Here is a 19,024-nt window from a genome sequence, read left to right as displayed (position 1 = left end):
TTGGTCAGGTGTAATTTTGGCCCATTCTTCTACAAAAAAAACTCTTCAAATCCTAAAGAGTCAGTGGGCTCCGTCTATCAACTCTAAGCTTTAGGTCCTTCCTTGAATTTTTTATTGGGTTCAGGCAAGGCGATTGGCTGGGCCATTTTAGCAACTTTATTTTCTTCTCTGAAACCAATTGAGAGTTTCCAAGCTGGAGTTTGGGATCATTGTCTTGCTGAAATGTCCACCCACGTTTCACCTACATCATCCTGGTAGATGGCAACAGACTTTTTTAAAAATGCGTTGATACATTTATAAATTCCTTCAACTATATAAAGTTTTCCAATGCCGTTTGCTCAATGAAAGGCCAATACCATGATGCTCCTACCTCCAAACTTATCTGTTGGTATGATGTTGAATGGTGATATGCAGTGTCTTTAGGATTCCAAATATGGTGTGTATTATGGCATCCAAATAGTTCAATTTTGGTTTCATCTGACCTAACAGTATTCTCCCAGTATTCTCTCATATGCGTGTCTGGTGTACTTGGTGGTTTAAATTCCTTTATTGACTTTTGTCTGTTTATTTTTATAAAGTTAGCAGTAAATCTAGACTTCTGGTCTCAAACTCTAGGCTTTATTGTGATACTATATGTGGCCTCATGTGGATAAAATTCTGCCTACTGTGATAGCCAATTGCAGAACAATTTTCTTTCTCAGTTGTGCAAACACAACCAGCTGCCTGTGGCAGAACTTTGGTCTTCTGCCAGCTGCAATTTGTGTTCGAACCCTCAGCTTTCCAATGGCTAGTGATAGGGCAGGTACTTTCAGGTGTACTAACCTATCAAAACTTGGGGAAGTGGCCAAATGACCATTTAATGTTTCGTGGAGGATCCTAAAGAAGAGGAAACTATGACACTTTTATCCAGACTTATAGTAGGCGAGTAACAGTAGAACATGGCGGAAAGGAATATCATAAGTATCACTTTTTGTCAGCTCATTCTACTCCTCCTCATACCACATAATCTAATTCAATCTGACGGTAGGAAACAGAAACTCAAGTAAATCCATACCTTTAGTAGCCAAAACTCAGCTCTGTTGCAAAGTAATTCACTTTAGAAGTGATATTCAAATAAAACTGTAAGTGTGGTGTACAGGATGAAGCAATTTCACTTCCTTTCTCCATTATTAGCCAAAGTCCACCCTCCATTAGGTGATGGACAGGTAAGTATGCTGCAACATGTCAATCATTTATATCAGAGAATCCTGAAAATGTATTGTTTAACCTCATATATGAAATATAAACACAAAATCCCAAAACATTTATAGGGAAAAGGAGGCATGTACAAGGAAACATTTAAAATTACAAATATTTTATTAACACTAGAAGTCCCAGAGAGGGGTCACTTAACATTTCTACCTTTGTAACCCAGAGACGGGTAGAATGACCTGAAGGATTTTAGCTAACATCCTCTAATCACCGTCTTTTGTTCTGTAATTAAGGCCACTACTGTCGCACCACAGGGGGTTGTTGTTTTCCATTGAGTTTAGCCATTTAGTTTCTAGTTAAAGGTACCGTCACACTTAGCGACGCTGCAGCGATACCGACAACGATCCGGATCGCTGCAGCGTCGCTGTTTGGTCGCTGGAGAGCTGTCACACAGACAGCTCTCCAGCGACCAACGATGCTGGTAACCAGGGTAAACATCGGGTAACTAAAAAAAAACAAACAGTACATACTTACCTACAGCCGTCTGTCCTCCAGCACTGTGCTCTGCTCTCCTCCTGTACTGGCTGTGAGCACAGCGGCCGGAAAGCAGAGCGGTGACGTCACCGCTCTGCTTTCCGGCTGACCGACGCTCACAGCCAGTACAGGAGGAGTGCAGAGCACAGCGCTGGAGGACAGACGGCTGTAGGTAAGTATGTAGTGTTTGTTTTTTTTTACTTTTAGGATGGTAACCAGGGTAAACATCGGGTTACTAAGCGCGGCCCTGCGCTTAGTAACCCGATGTTTACCCTGGTTACCAGCGAAGACATCGCTGGATCGGTGTCACACATGCCGATTCAGCGATGTCTGCGGGAGATCCAGCGACCAAATAAAGTTCTGGACTTTCTTCCCCGACCAGCGACAGCACAGCAGGGGCCTGATCGCTGCTGCCTGTCACACAGGACGATATCGCTAGCCAGGACGCTGCAACGTTACGGATCGCTAGCGATATCGTCTAGTGTGACGGTACCTTAAGGCCCCTTCACATTAAGCGACGCTGCAGCGATACCGACAACGATCCGGATCGCTGCAGCATCGCTGTTTGGTCGCTGGAGAGCTGTCACACAGACAGCTCTCCAGCGACCACCGATGCCAGTAACCAGGGTAAACATCGGGTTACTAAGCGCAGGGCCGCGCTTAGTAACCCGATGTTTACCCTGGTTACCAGCGAAAATGTAAAAAAAACAAACACTACATACTTACCTACCGCTGTCTGTCCCCGGCGCTCTGCTTCTCTCCACTCCTCCTGTACTGGCTGTGAGCACAGCGGCCGGAAAGCAGAGCAGTGACGTCACCGGTCAGCTTTCCAGCTGACCGGCGCTCACAGCCAGTACAGGAGGAGTGCAGAGCACAGCGCCGGGGACAGACAGCGGTAGGTAAGTATGTAGTGTTTTTTTTTTTTAACTTTTACGCTGGTAACCAGGGTAAACATCGGGTTACTAAGCGCGGCCCTGCGCTTAGTAACCTGATGTTTACCCTAGTTACCAGTGAAGACATCGCTGGATCGGTGTCACACACGCCGATCCAGCGATGTCCACGGGAGATCCAGCGATGAAATAAAGTTCTGGACTTTGTTCAGCGACCAACGATCTCCCAGCAGGGGCCTGATCGTTGGTCGCTGTCACACATAACGATTTCCTTAACGATATAGTTGCTACGTCACAAAAAGTAATGATATCGTTAACGATATCGTTATGTGTGAAGGTACCTTTATAGTTCTATTCTGTTTATTGTAAGGGTCATTTGACCCTCTTTCGGGATTTCAGGGGGGAGCTTGAAATTTCTGGGCCAAGCATGCTCACGTGTTACCTGAGTATCTCGGGTGTGCTCACATATTATGTTCGAGTCCCTGCAGCTGCATGATTTGTAGCTGTTAGACAGCATGAACACATGGGGCGATTGCCTGTGTGTTAGACAATGTTAAAGATGGTTTAACCCCTTAGTGACAGAGCCAATTTGGTACTTAATGACCAGGCCAATTTTTGCAATTCTGACCACTGTCACTTTATGAGGTTATAACTCTGGAACGCTTCAACGGATCCCGCTGATTCTGAGATTGTTTTTTCGTGACATATTGTACTTCATGTTAGTGGTAACATTTCTTCGATATTACTTGCGATTATTTATGAAAAAAATGGAAATATGGCGAAAATTTTTAAAATTTTGCAATTTTCATACTTTGTATTTTTATGCCCTTAAATCAGAGAGATATGTCACAAAAAATAGTTAATAAATAACATTTTCCACATGTCTACTTTACATCAGCACAATTTTGGAAACAAAATTTTTTTTTGTTAGGGAGTTATAAGAGTTAAAAGTTGACCAGCAATTTCTCATTTTTACAACACCATTTTTTTTTAGGGACCACATCACATTTGAAGTCATTTTGAGGGGTCTATATGATAGAATATAATGAAGTGTGACACCATTCTAAAAACTACACCCCTCAAGGTTCTCAAAACCACAGTCAAGAAGTTTATTAACCTTTTACGTGCTTCACAGGAACTGAAACAATGTGGAAGGAAAAAATGAACATTTAACTTTTTTTTGCAAACCTCTTAATTCAGAACCATTTTTTTTATTTTCACGAGGGTAAAAACAGAAATGTAACCATAAATTTTGTTACGCAATTTCTCCTGAATACGCCAATACCCCATGTGTGGGGGTAAACCACTTTTTGGGCGCACCGCAGAACTTAGAAGTGAAGGAGCGCCGTTTGACTTTTTCAATGCAGAATTGGCTGGAATTGAGATCGGACGCCATGTCACGTTTAGAGAGCCCCTGATGTGCCTAAACAGTGGAAACTCCCCACAAGTGACACCATTTTGGAAACTAGACCCCTTATGGAACTTATCTGGATGTGTGGTGAGCACTTTGAACCCCCAAGTGCTTCACAGAAGTTTATAACGTAGAGCCGTGAAAAAAAAATCGCATTTTTTCTACAAAAATGATCTTTTTGCCCACAAATTTTTATTTTCACAAGGGTAACAGGAGAAATTAGACCACAAAACTTGTTGTGCAATTTCTCCTGAGTACGCTGATACCCAATATGTGGGGGTAAACCACTGTTAGGGCGCACCGCAGAGCTTGGAAGAGAAGGAGTGCCGTTTTACTTTTTCAATGTAGAATTGGCTGGAATTGAGATTGGACGCCATGTCGCGTTTGGAGAGCCCCTGATGTGCCTAAACAGTGGAAACCCCCCACAAATGACAACATTTTGGAAACTAGACCCCTTAAGGAACTTATCTAGATGTGTGGCGAGCACTTTGAACCCCCATGTGCTTCACAGAAGTTTATAACGTAGAGCCGTGAAAAAAAAAATTGCATTTTTTCTACAAAAATTATCTTTTTGCCCACAAATTTTTATTTTCACAAGGGTAACAGGAGAAATTAGACCACAAAAGTTGTTGTGCAATTTCTCCTGAGTACGTCGATACCCAATATGTGGGGGTAAACCACTGTTTGGGCGCACCGCAGAGCTTGGAAGAGAAAGAGTGCCGTTTTACTTTTTCAATGTAGAATTGGCTGGAATTGAGATCGGACGCCATGTCGCGTTTGGAGAGCCCCTGATGTGCCTAAACAAAAGAAATTCCCCACAAGTGACCCCATTTTGGAAACTAGACACCCCATGGAACTTATCTAGATGTGTGGTGAGAACCTTGAATGCCCAAGTGCTTCACAGAAGTTTATAATGCAGAGCCGTGAAAATAAAAAATATTTTTTTTCCACAAAAAAGATATTGTAGCCCCCAAGTTTTTATTTTCACAAGGGTAACAAGAGAAATTGGACCCGAAAAGTTGTTGTCCAATTCGTCCTGAGTATGCTGGTACCCTATATGTGGGGGTAAACCACTGTTTGGGCACACGGCAGAGCTCTGAAGGAAGGAGCGCCGTTTTGGAATGCAGACTTTGATAGAATGGTCTGCGGGTATTATGTTGCGTTTGCAGAGCCCCTGATGTACCTAACCAGTAGAAACCCTCCACAAGTGACACCATTTTGGAAACTAGACCCCCCAAGGAACTTATCTAGATGTGTGGTGAGAACTTTGAATGCCCAAGTGCTTCACAGAAGTTTAGAATGCAGAGTCGTGAAAATAAAAAATATTTTTTTTTCCACAAAAAAGATATTGTAGCCCCCAGGTTTTTATTTTCACAAGGGTAACAGGAGAAATTGGACTGCAATAGTTGTTGTCCAATTCATCCCGAGTACGCTGATGCACCATATGTGGGGGTAAACCACTGTTTGGGCGCACGGCAGAGCTCGGAAGGGAAGGAGCGCCTTTTTGGAATGCAGACTTTGATAGAATAGTCTGTGGGCATTATGTTGCGATTGCAGAGCCACTGATGTACCTAAACTGTAGTAACCCCCCACAAGTGACCCCATTTTGGAAACTAGACCCCCCAAGGAACTTATCTAGATGTGTGGTGAGAACTTTGAATGCCCAAGTGCATCACAGAAGTTTAGAATGCAGAGTCGTGAAAATAAAAAATATTTTTTTTTCCACAAAAAAGATATTGTAGCCCCCAAGTTTTTATTTTCACAAGGGTAACAGGAGATATTGGACTGCAGTAGTTGTTGTGCAATTTATCCCGAGTACGCTGATGCGCCATATGTGGGGGTAAACCACTGTTTGGGCGCACGGCAGAGCTCGGAAGGAAAGGAGCGCCTTTTTGGAATGCAGACTTTGATAGAATGGTCTGTGGGCATTATGTTGCGATTGCAGAGCCCCTGATATACCTAAACTGTAGTAACCCCCCACAAGTGACCCCATTTTGGAAACTGGACCCCCCAAGGAACTTATCTAGATGTGTGGTGAGAACTTTGAATGCCCAAGTGCTTCACAGAAGTTTAGAATGCAGAGTCATGAAAATAAAAAATATTTTTTTTTTCACAAAAAAGATATTGTAGCCCCCAAGTTTTTATTTTGACAAGGGTAACAAGAGAAATTGGACCCCAGAAGTTGTTGTCCAATTCATCCCGAGTACGCTGATGCCCCATATGTGGGGGTAACCCACTGTTTGGGCGCACGGCAGAGCTTGGAAGGGAGGGAGCACCATTTGACTTTTTGAGCGCAAAATTGGCTGTCGTGTTTGGAGACCCCCTGATGTACCTAAACAGTGGAAACCCCCAATTCTAGCTCCAACCCTAACCCCAACACACCCCTAACCCTAATCCCAACCTGATCCATAATCCTAATCACTAACCCTAACCATAATCACAACCCTTACCCCAAAACAACCCTAATGTCAACCCTAACCATAACCCTAATCAAAACCCTAAATCCAACACACCCCTAATCCTAATCTCAACCCTAACCTCAAACCTAACCCTAATCCCAATACACCCCTAATCACAACCCTAACCTTAACCCTAATCCCAAACCTAACCCTAATCCCAAGCGTAACCCTAATGCCAACCCTAACCCTAATACCAACCCTAATCCAAATCCTAACCCTAATCCCAGCTCTAACCCTAACTTTAGCCCCAACCCTAGCCCTAACTTTAGCCCCAACCCTAACCCTAGCCCTAAGGCTACTTTCACACTTGCGTCGTTTGGCATTCCGTCGCAATCCGTCGTTTTGGACAAGAAACGAATCCTGCAAATGTGCCCGCAGGATGCATTTTTTGCCCATAGACTTGTGTTGCCGACGGATCGTGACGGATGGCCACACGTCGCGTCCGTCGTGCACTGGATCAGTTGTGTTTTGGCGGAGCGTCGGCACAAAAAAACGTTCAATGAAACGTTTTTTTGTACGTCGCATCTGCCATTTCTGACCGCGCATGCGTGGCCTTAACTCCGCCCCCTCCTCCCCAGGACATAGATTGGGCAGCGAATGCATTGAAAAACTACAGCTGCTGCCCACGTTGTGCACAATTTTCACAACGTGCGTCGGTATGTCGGGCCGACGCATTGCGACGGCCCCGTACCGACGTAAGTGTGAAAGAAGCCTAACCCTAAATTTAGCCCCAACCCTAACCCTAAATTTAGCCCCAACCCAAACCCTATATTTAGCCCCAACCCTAGCCCTAACCCTAGCCCTAACCCTAACCCTACCCCTAACCCTACCCCTACCCCTAACCTAACCCTACCCCTAACCTTACCCCTAACCCTACCCCTAACCCTAACCTAACCCTACCCCTAACCCTAACCTAACCCTACCCCTAACCCTACCCCTTACCCTACCCCTAAACCTAACCTAACCCTACCCCTAACCCTAACCCTACCCCTAACCCTAACCTAACCTAACCCTAACCCTAACCCTACCCCTACCCCTAACCCTACCCCTAACCCTACCCCTAACCCTACCCCTAACCCTAACCCTACCCCTAACCCTAACCCTACCCCTGACCCTAACCCTACCCCTAACCCTAACCCTACCCCTAACCCTAATTTTAGCCCCAACTGCTGTTCTCCTGCCGGCTGGCAGATGGAGACAGATGGCGGGCGCACTGGGCATGCGCCCGCCATTTTCTTCTGCCGGCGGCCAGGAGGAGCAGCAAGAGGATCCAGGGACCTAGGTGAGTATGCTAGGGTCCCCGAATCCCCCTATTTCTCTGTCCTCTGATGTGCGATCACATCAGAGGACAGAGAATTACACTTTTTTTTTTTTTTTTTTGCGGTCGCCGGTAAACAGTTAATTACCGGCGATCGCAAAACAGGGGTCAGTAAAACCGACCCCGATCATGCTCTTTGGGGTCTCGGCTACCCCCGGCAGCCGAGACCCCAAAGATTCTCCCGGTGCCGGCCGGCGGGCGCACTGCGCATGCGCCCGCCATTTTAAAGATGGCGGCGCCCACCGGGAGACACGAGGAGCATCGGGGGAGCTAGGTGAGTATTGGGGGGCCACCTGGGACCCCTTTTCTCTGTCCTCCGATGTGCGATCACATCGGAGGACAGAGAAATTAAAAAGAGATCGCTTTTTCTTTTTTTTTTGCGATCGCCGGTAAACGGTTAATTACCGGCGATCGCAAATGCGGGGTGGGTTAAAAACCCTCGAATCATGTTCTCTGGGGTCTCGGCTACCCCCGGCAGCCGAGACCCCGGAGAAAATCGGCCTGTGGGGGGCGCTATTGACTTTTTCCACAGCGCCGTTAATTAACGGCGCTGTGGTTTAAGTACCCTTAGCGGCTGCCGTTAAAAGGCGTATCGGCGGTCGCTAAGGGGTTAAGGCCACTTACTTTGTTGATGTATTTTTTTTATCTATGAAGCTGTTTTTGTGTCTCCAAAAATCACATGCAAAAAACTTTATTATACCGTAATTACTAATGAAATCACAATTTAAAATGAGCAATTTTAGAGTTGATCCTGAGGTTTTAATATTATTTGTATTGTCATTTAACAGTTATCGTCATAATCATCATCAACAACATATTCAAAGATATATTATTTTAGTTTTTACTAACAAAATAAATTAAAATGAATCATAAAGAAAAAAACAGACAAGGAATCTCTTTTCGTTTATCTCATTACGTTACCGTTCTAAGAAGGTTAACTTATATAAAGTTTTTTATACACTTTTATAACTATGTATCGAAAACTTTAAAATATTTCAATGCTGTCAGCTTAATATTATACCTTTTCAGTTTTATACTGACATGTGTATATGTAATTATGAGATAAAAGATTAACAATAATTGCAAATTAAAACATATAATAGTTACATGTTACAGCAAGAAATAGGGAAGATTATGAAACTCAGGAACATCTAAGTTGAACTTTAATTTGGACTTTTGAATAAAAAAAAAATACATAACCATAATTTAAAAGGATAAATTAAAAAAAATAGGGGAGACAATATATATATGTTTAAAAGTGAATGCACCTTTCCATGATTTTATATTTGTACATATTTATATATTATAATAGGTACATGTTTTTATGAAAATGAATACAAAACATAACATTAATAAGAAATATTATTAGAATGAAATGTATGTGAATTGTCATGTACAGTGCAAATTTATATATATATATATATATATATATATATATATATATATATATATATATATATTGTTTTATACTGTATATGACAATTCTGATACACATTATTCCAATAATATTTCTTATTAATTTTATGTTTTGTATTCATTTTAAAGAAAAATAGAATAACGTCTATTTGAATTGCCATATATACAGTATACATTTATATATAGATAGAGATACACATTTAAGTATAATATTTCTTATCAATATTATGTTTTATATCAATTTTCATAAAAACTATGTACATATTGTAATATATAAAATATAAAATCATCAGGAGACGCACTCACATTAAACATAATATAAAGAACACAAATATTATAAGTAATATGCCGTGCTGCAGTTCCTCACTTACGCCTCCGAGCGCCGCTGTTTGACCAATAAGGAGCAGAAAATGAACTATAGGTCCACTGGTAGTTTCATCATTCACACACAATACAGAACTGCAAGCAAAGACACAGACAGATTCTGGATTTTCTCTGTGCAAAACACTGGATATTGGATGTTATTTTAAGAAAACAGTGGATTTATACATGCTCATCAGTGGATTATAAACTTTACTATCGCAAATATCAGATTTAAGACAGAAAGGAAAGACATGGAACCTCTGCAGATCTGGAAAGCAATCAGATGGCAAGTAACAATTTCTATCTTATTTTCTTGGCTGTGTCATTCAGTCTCCGGTCAGATTCATTATTCCATTGTAGAAGAGATGAGGGAAGACTCTGTTATAGCAAATATTGCAGATGACCTTGGATTAGATATGAAGCAGCTCTCATCTAGAAAACTGAGGATTTTGTCACATGTTTCAGAGAAATATTTTTATGTAAATGTGGAGAATGGAAATCTACATGTGAAGGACAGGATAGATAGAGAATCATTGTGTAGGACAGAGGATCCTTGTTTCTTAACCTTTGATGTTGTGGTTGAAAATCCATTCAATATTTTTCCAATAAAAATAGAGATCCAGGACATAAATGATAATTCTCCAGCATTCATCCCTGACATGTTTTCTGTAGAGACTATTGAATTAACCACAGCAGGGACCAGATTTGCTTTACAGACGGCAGAAGATCCAGATATTGGCTCTAACTCTGTGCAGACATATAAGCTCAGTGATAATCAGTATTTTACACTGAGTGAAGATAGAAATCCAGATGGTAGTAGATTTCTAGATCTTGTTCTAGAGAAACCATTAGATAGGGAGACACAGAGTCTTCATGAGCTCATATTAACAGCTATGGATGGAGGGAAACCTGTGAGATCTGGAACTGCCTTAATAAGGGTCATTGTCACTGACGCTAATAATAATTCCCAATATTTACCCAGTCAGTATATAAAGTCAGTGTAAATGAGAATACACCAATAAATACTACAATAATCACAGTGAATGCCACAGACAAGGATGAAGGGGCCAATGGACAGATCACATATTCCTTTAGTAAGACATCAGGAAATGTCCATCGTTCTGGAACATTCAGTATCCACCAAGTGACCGGAGAAATAAAAGTAAATGATAAATTAGATTTTGAATTAACAAAAAATTATGAAATATCTGTCCAAGCCAAGGATGGCGGAGGCCTCGTGACCCATTGTAAAGTGCTCATAGAAGTTATGGATGAGAATGACAATGCTCCTGAGATATCAGTTAATTCATTATTCAGTCCAATAGCCGAGGATACTTCACCTGGCACAATGATAGCTCTTATTAAAGTCCATGATCGTGATTCGGGAGAAAATGGAGAAACGGACTGCAAATTTTTGGAAGAAACACCTTTTAGTTTGATATCATCCTCTAGTACTTATTACAAAGTTGTCACTGCTGCCCCCATGGACAGAGAAAACGTTTCTAGGTATAGTATCACTATTCTGGCAACTGATAGAGGATTTCCACAACTGTCTAGTAAAATGTCCATCGTCCTGGAGATATCAGATGTCAATGATAATCCACCATTGTTTTCTAAATCCATCTTTTATGCCTACGTGCAAGAAAATAATTTACCAGGAGCTTCTATATTCAGTACACAAGCTTCAGATCCTGATACTGGAGACAATGCCAAAATAGTTTACTCAATTTCCAGCAACGTGACAGAAGACCAGACCTCCTCTTCTTATTTTTCTATAAATATAGAGACCGGAGTCCTCTATGCTCAGAGATCATTTGATTATGAGAAACGATCAGAGTTTCTACTACATGTGACTGCTAAAGACAATGGATCGCCATCTCTGAGTAACAATGCTACATTAATTATCCGCATAGTAGACCAAAATGACAATTTACCAAAAATCCTATATCCCTCGATAGATAGTGGAAGTATGGCTGCATTTGAAATGGTTCCTTTTGACTGTGAACAAGGTTCTTTAATTACCAAGGTGGTGGCCATAGACATGGACTCTGGACACAATTCTTGGCTCTCTTATCATTTTTTACAAGAACCAGAACATTCTTATTTTTCCATCAGTCAGCCTACTGGAGAAATAAGGACATCACGTATCTTTCAAGAAAGGGATGTATTAAATCATAAGATCGTAGTGATGGTGAAGGACAATGGACACCCCTTGCTCTCATCCACAGTTACCTTAAATCTCATTGTTGCCAACAATTTTGAGCAAGTGGTTCCCAGGTTCAATGGTAACATCAATAATGAAGACCCTAAGTCTAATTTGCAGTTATACTTAGTCATCTCTCTTGCACTCATTTCGCTTCTGTTCATAATAACTTTTATGTTGGTCGTTATATCAAAATGCAAGAAGCCTTCACCACCCCCAGTATTGGATAGTCTAAGTTCAAACCTATATCCTTACATTGATCCCAATTTGATTTCTCAGTACACAAATGGATCAATGACTTTGCCGTATTCATACAATGTTTGTGTGGCTCTGGAACCCGGTGAAAGCGACTTTACTTACATGAAACCAAATCCCTGTGTCCCTGTGGATAACCTCATTGATGCTGAAGATTCTGGACTCGGGAATGAAAATCTACAAAACAATTTGCCTTCAAGCAACCCTACAGGGGTAAGTTAAACCAGCTGAGATTTATTGCACCATTTTCTACATACAATGCTGAGTAGTTTTAGCTATATAAGTATTGAGATATATAGTATTTCCTTTAGCTTGTTGCTCTTCCAAATATCTATTCAATAATTTTACTGTCCAGATGGAGAAGATAAACTATTTTGAATATATTATTCATATGCTTGTGTGTAAAATCTGCCAGATTGAGTAATCAAATATTTGCCAAATCTGCCAGAGCAACCTGGAGTTTCCCAGAATAAGGGCAGACATCCAGGGATTCTGAAAGAGTAAGAAAAAATCCATATCACCACTAAAACCATCAAAGTCCTCCCAGAAACAAGCAACGTCTTCCTTTGAGGTGAGGTGACTGAGTGTGTAGCCGCGGGAAACAGGGCACAAAGAAGTGAGAAATGGGGAGTTGAGAACATGGAATAGGTAGGGGGAAAATGACCTCAGTAAGTAAATTGGCTATAGAAAAAAATTCTACACCTCAACTTGCTCGTAACTAATAGTGATGAGCGAATATACTCGTTACTCGAGATTTCTCGAGCATGCTCGGGGGTCCTCCGAGTATTTTTTAGTGCAACCAGGCAACCCCCACATGTACTTATGCTGGCTAACAGAAGTAAAATATTCAGCTGCGGCAAGAAAAACTAAATCTCCGATCACTAAAAAATACTCAGAGGACTCCCGAGCATGCTCGAGAAATCTCGAGTAACGAGTATATTCGCTCATCACTATTAACTAACAATTCGCCTCCTGGATGACAAGCTTGCAAGTTAAAGTGTATATTTGTGTGTGTGTAAATATTGAAATTGATCATTATATAAGCCCATCATTATTTAAACCCATCTAACAGAAGTCAAAAGTGCGGTCTTAGACTTTTGACCTACGAACAAATAATCAAATGAGCATTTTTACATTTTAAATTTAAGACATGCTTAGTATAACAAACCAAATACTCTAAAGTTTTGCATTTACCCCCACTAATGAATATTCTGATGCTTTATTTTTCTCAACATTTATATCTGTACTCACTGATGTATGCAACAAGGGTAATGCCTCCTAGTGCTGTAGATCTCTGGATGTACAAAAAAGGAAAACTGTAGGTGGCCCTCAAGGGGTCCAACTGAAAAAAATGTATTAATGTTTCAGCTTCCCAACTAAAACCTTTATTACTCGCTAATAAAGTTGAAAAGTTGAAACATTGCACCTAGATTGGTGAATAAATTCCAGTTTTTTACTTGGATCCTTCAAGGAGGGCCTCCATTGTCTTTTTTTTGCTCATTGGTATGGATAAAACTACAATAGCTGATCAAAAGCTGAGTTTTTTGCATGTTATCAAGATATCATATAAAATTGTCTGTGTTATGGTCAACTTTCCATTTTTGTTACATGAAAACAATATACAGATTTTAAAGAAAACCTCTATACAATTAAATATTACACAAGAAATAGGCAAAGAAAAACGTGGAGTATTTTTTATTTTAAGAAAGAAATTAAACAATATTTGTAATGTAGTAAGGTGTTAAATTGTCTTTAGCAGATAGTTGTATGATAATATTGGCTTTGAACCTGTTATTATGTTTTTAATCATATTCTGACTTGTTATATCTTTTTATACTAATTTCTTTTATTGGAAAATAAGGTCATGTTGTCACATATTCACTGCCGCCACTGTCAGGCACCGCTGCTCTCATTCGGCAAGTGATGTTGTCGGACCTAAGGTTGTGGCAGCGACACTATAGCTCTGCTGAGCGTTTCCTGACCAGCTAGATCTATCCTCTGGCTGGGCTTTAACACACATCACCCACCAATGTCCTGCTCTTTCAATACTCACCATGGCCAGCCAAGCCTCATCTTCTTTGCCACTTGCTGTGGGGCATGAGCACTTTTTAGCCATTTAGTTTTATTGTTAAGAATGCTAAATAAGTAGTTGTTAATGGCAGGGCCGGACAGCATGACCAAAATATGACCAATGGCAGGACTGAGTTATGGGCATGGTACTTTAGGTCCTGTAAGTCCTTTTTAGACAACATATTGATGACAGTTATTGCATTGTATTACTTCTTTGGTGCCAAATTTCCTGTTTGATATTCCGATTCCTTACACAGCTTATAAAATCACATCTCATCTGTTTAATTGAATGTTTATTTGGGTTGATCTTTTTTGTGTGACCTTTTTCTAGCCAATTGTCTCTGCCTAATAACTTGGACATGACCATGACTATCCTACTGACCATGCCCTAATTTGTTGAAAGTCCCACTGCCAATTGGCTCCGCCAGCCAGTAGCTACTTTGTGGACCTTTGCTACAATAACCAGATCTCTTTTAGGTGTGAAAGGGTGAACATCAGAGCATTCCCAGTACTCTGCTAAGCACAGTAACTTGTTCCATGTCTGTAAAAGCCTTGATAAAGGTGACATTATTAACCCCTTAATCCCATGTGACGTACTATCCCGTTAAGGTGACCTGGGATAGTACGTCATATGCGATCATCCATGCTCATGGGGGGAGCGCGGCCGTTTGCGGCCGCGTGTCAGCTGACTATCGCAGCTGACATCTGGCACTATGTGCCAGGAGCGGTCACAGACCACCCCTGGCACATTAACCTCCAGAACACTGCGATCTAACATGATCGCAGTGTTCTGGTGGCATAGGGAAGCATCGCGCAGGGAAGGGGCTCCCTGCATGCTTCCCTGAGACCCTCGGAGCAACGCAATGTGATCGTGTTGCTCCGAGGGTCTCCTACCTTTTTCTCCCTGCAGTCCCCGGATCCATCATGGCCATGGGGCTACATCCGGGTCCTGCAGGGTGGTGGCTTACCAGCGCCTGCTCAGAGCAAGCACTGGTAAGCCTGCAGCTGACACAGTGCTCTGCAAAGTGTCAGATCAGCGATCTGTCACTATAGCATGATGCTCCCCCCTGGGGCAATGTTATAAAGTAAAAAAATAAATATTCACATGTGTAAAAAATAATAATTCCTAAATAAAGAAAAAAAATAAATATATTGATCCCATAAATGTATTTCTTTATCTAAATAATAAAAAAATAAAAGTACACATATTTAGTATCGCCACGTCCGTAACGATCCCACCTATACAACTGTCCTGCTAGTTAACCCCTTCAGTGAACGCAGTAAAAAGAAAGAGGCAAAAAACAACGCTTTATTATCATACCGCTGAACAAAAAGTGGAATAACACGCAATCAAATAGATGGATATAAATGGTACCGCTGAAAAAATCATCTTGTCCCACAAAAAACAAGCCACCATATATCATCATCAGTGAAAAAATAAAAAAGTTATAGTCCTCAGAATAAAGCGATGTAAAAATAATTATTTTTTCTATAAAATAGTTTTTATCGTATAAAAGCGCCAAAACATAAAAAAGATATGAATGAGGTATCGCTGTAATCATACTGACCCGAAGAATAAAACTGCTTTATCCATTTTACCAAACGTGGATTGGTATAAACGCCCCCCAAAAAAGAAATTCATGAATTGCTGGTTTTTGGTCATTCTGCCTCACAAAAATTGGAATAAAAAGCGATCAAAAAATGTCATGTGCCCGAAAATGGTACCAATAAAAACGTCAACTCGTCCTGCAAAAAACAAGACCTCACATGACTCTGTGGACCAAAATATGGAAAAATTATAGCTCTCAAAATGTGGAGATGCAAAAATTATTTTTTGCAATAAAAAGCGTCTTTTAGTCTGTGACGGCTGCCAATCTTAAAAATCCTCTAAAAAACCCCGCTATAAATAGTAAATCAAATCCCCCTTCATCACACCCTTAGGGAAAAATAATAAAATTTAAAAATTTTATTTATTTCCATTTTCCCATTAGGGTTAGGGCTAGGGTTGTGGCTAGGGTTAGGGCTAGGGTTAGGGCTAGGGTTAGGATTAGGGCTAGGATTAGGATTAGGGCTAGGGTTAGGGATAGAGTTAGGGCTAGGGTTAAGGTTGGGGTAGGGTTAGGGCTAGGGTTAGGGTTAGGGCTAGGGTTGGGGCTAGGGTTAGGGTTGGGGCTAGGGTTAGGATTGGGGCTAGGGTTAGGGTTTCAGTTAGAATTGGGAATTTCCACTGTTTAGGCACATCAGGGGCTCTCCAAATGCGACATGGCGTCCCATCTCAATTCCAGCCAATTCTGTGTTGAAAAAGTAAAACAGTGCTCCTTCCCTTCCGAGCTCTCCAGTGCGCCCAAACAGGGGTTTAACCCGACATATGGGGTATCATCGTACTCAGAACAAATTGGACAACGTTTGTTGTCCAATTTTTCTTGTTACTCTTGGGAAAATAAAAATTTGGGGGCTAAAAAAACATTTTTGTGGGAAAAAAATTAATTTTTATTTTTATGGCTCTGCGTTATAAACTGTAGTGAAACACTTGGGGGTTCAAAGTTCTCACAAGACATCTAGATAAGTTCCTTGGGGGTCTAGTTTCCAATATGGGGTCACTTGTGGGGGTTTCTACTGTTTAGGTACATTAGCGGCTCTGCAAATGCAATGTGACTCCTGCAGACCAATCCATCTAAGTCTGCACTCCAAATGGCACTCCTTCCCTTCCAAGCCCTCCCATGCGCCCAAACGGTGGTTCCCCCACATATGAGGTATCAGCGTACTCAGGACAAACTGGACAACTTTTGCGGTCCAATTTCTCCTGTTACCCTTGGGAAAATACAAAACTGGGGGCTAACAAAATAATTTTTGTGGAAAATTTTTTTATTTTATTTTCACGGCTCTGCCTTATAAGCTATATTGAAACACTTGGGGGTTCAAAGCTCTCACAGTCACAACACATCTAGATAAGTTCCTTAAGGGGTCTACTTTCCAAAATTGTGTCATTTTGGGGGGTTTCAATGTTCAGGCACATCAGTGGCTCTCCAAACGCAACATGGCGTCCCATCTCAATTCCTGTCAATTTTGCATTGAATAGTCAAGCGGCGCTCCTTCCCTTCCGAGCTCTCCCATGCGCCCAAACAGTGGTTACCCTCCACATATGGGGTATCAGCATTCTCAGGACAAATTGCACAACAACTTTTGGGGTCCAATTTCTTCTCTTAGCTTTGGGAAAATAAAAAATTGGGGGCGAAATAATCATTTTTGTGAAAAATATGATTTTTTATTTTTACGGCTCTGCATTATAAACTTCTGCGAAGCACTTGGTGGGTCAAAGTGCTCACCACATATCTAGATAAGTTCCTTAGGGGTCTACTTTTCAAAATGGTGTCACTTGTTGAGGGTTTCAATGTTTAGGCGCATCAGTGGCTCTCCAAATGCAACATGGCGTCCCATCTCAATTCCTGTCAATTTTGCATTGAAAAGTAAAACGGGGCTCCTTCCCTTCCGAGCTCTGCCATGCACCCAAACAGTGGTTTACCCCCACATATGGGGTATCTGCGTACTCAGGACAAATTGTACAACAACTTTTGGGGTCCATTTTCTCCTGTTACCCTTGGTAAAATAAATCAAATTGGAGCCGAAGTAAATATTGTGTGAAAAAAAGTTAAATGTTCATTTTTATTTAAACATTCCAAAAATTCCTGTGAAACACCTGAAGGGTTAATAAACTTCTTGAATGTGGTTTTGAGCACCTTGAGGGGTGCAGTTTTTAGAATGGTGTCACACTTGGGTATTTTCTATCATATAGACCCCTCAAAATGACTTCAAATGAGATGTGGTCCCTAAAAAAAATGGTGTTGTAAAAATGAGAAATTGCTGGTCAACTTTTACCCCTCATAACTCCATAACAAAAAAAATTTTGGTTCCAAAATTGTGCTGATGTAAAGTAGACATGTGGGAAATGTTACTTATTAAGTACTTTGTGTGACATATCTCTGTGATTTAAGGGCATAAAATATCAAAGTTGGAAAATTGCAAAATTTTCTAAATTTTTGCCAAATTTCAATTTTTTTTCACAAATAAATGCAAGTTTTATCGAAGAATTTTTACCACTATCATGTAGTACAATATGTCACGAGAAAACAGTGTCAGAATCATCAGGATCTGTTGTAGAGATCCAGAGTTATAACCTCATAAAGGGACAGTGGTTAGAATTGTAAAAATTGGCCCGGTCATTAACGTGCAAACCACCCTTGAGGCTTAAGGGGTTAAGAGACAGATTTCATGTATATGTTAGACACAAATATAACATGGACCTCTTTCCATACTAGCAAAAGCATCCACTTTTAAGATCATTGCAAAATCATAGCTATGTGTAATGCACACTCAGCAAGGATCCGACTCTGCTTGAATATTCCAGCAATCATCAAATGATCACAAGTATGTGATTTGCAAAATTTCGTCAGGAGTTGCAGTCCCTTAATCAAAGCTGTACCGATCCAAGTAGACAAATGTGAAGAAAAAAGGTTAATTTCTAAGGATAAAAATCCTGAAATAGCTTTTGAATATTTATAAATTAAAATAATATTTCAGATTAAATCTAAATTCTATTTTTAAGCTATATTATGGAAGTAAAATATCGGTAATATAATATATTTCATGTTTAATTTTTGATTGCAGTATATTTCTTAACTTTAAAAATAAGTTTTCATTCTGAATATTATTAGTTTCTTATATGAAGTTGTTCATTATATGGACATAACTATTGTGTATTGTAAAAGGTTATGTGATATTATATTTCCCTTCTTTGTAGCTTTAATTACATTATGAAATTTAAAGGGGTTTTCTCATCTCCTATTTTCAGGAGTGCAGCATTCCCGTCTCTCCTGTCTCCCTACTTGACAGTTCAGACAGCGGCATGGTTGTTGT

The 19,024-nt window shown here is 40.6% G+C and overlaps 1 protein-coding gene across 10 annotated transcripts in view; it reads left to right on the top strand.

The window, feature by feature from the left end:
• LOC138675459 (protocadherin gamma-B2-like) overlaps positions 1 to 19,024 on the top strand; it is a 502,075-nt gene that overhangs the window by 169,583 nt on the left and 313,468 nt on the right. The gene's annotated exons all lie outside the window — the stretch shown is intronic.

The sequence above is a fragment of the Ranitomeya imitator genome, chromosome 4 (genome assembly GCF_032444005.1).
Source record: "Ranitomeya imitator isolate aRanImi1 chromosome 4, aRanImi1.pri, whole genome shotgun sequence".
Lineage (NCBI taxonomy): Eukaryota > Metazoa > Chordata > Amphibia > Anura > Dendrobatidae > Ranitomeya > Ranitomeya imitator.
This window is presented reverse-complemented; position numbering and strand designations above follow the sequence as displayed.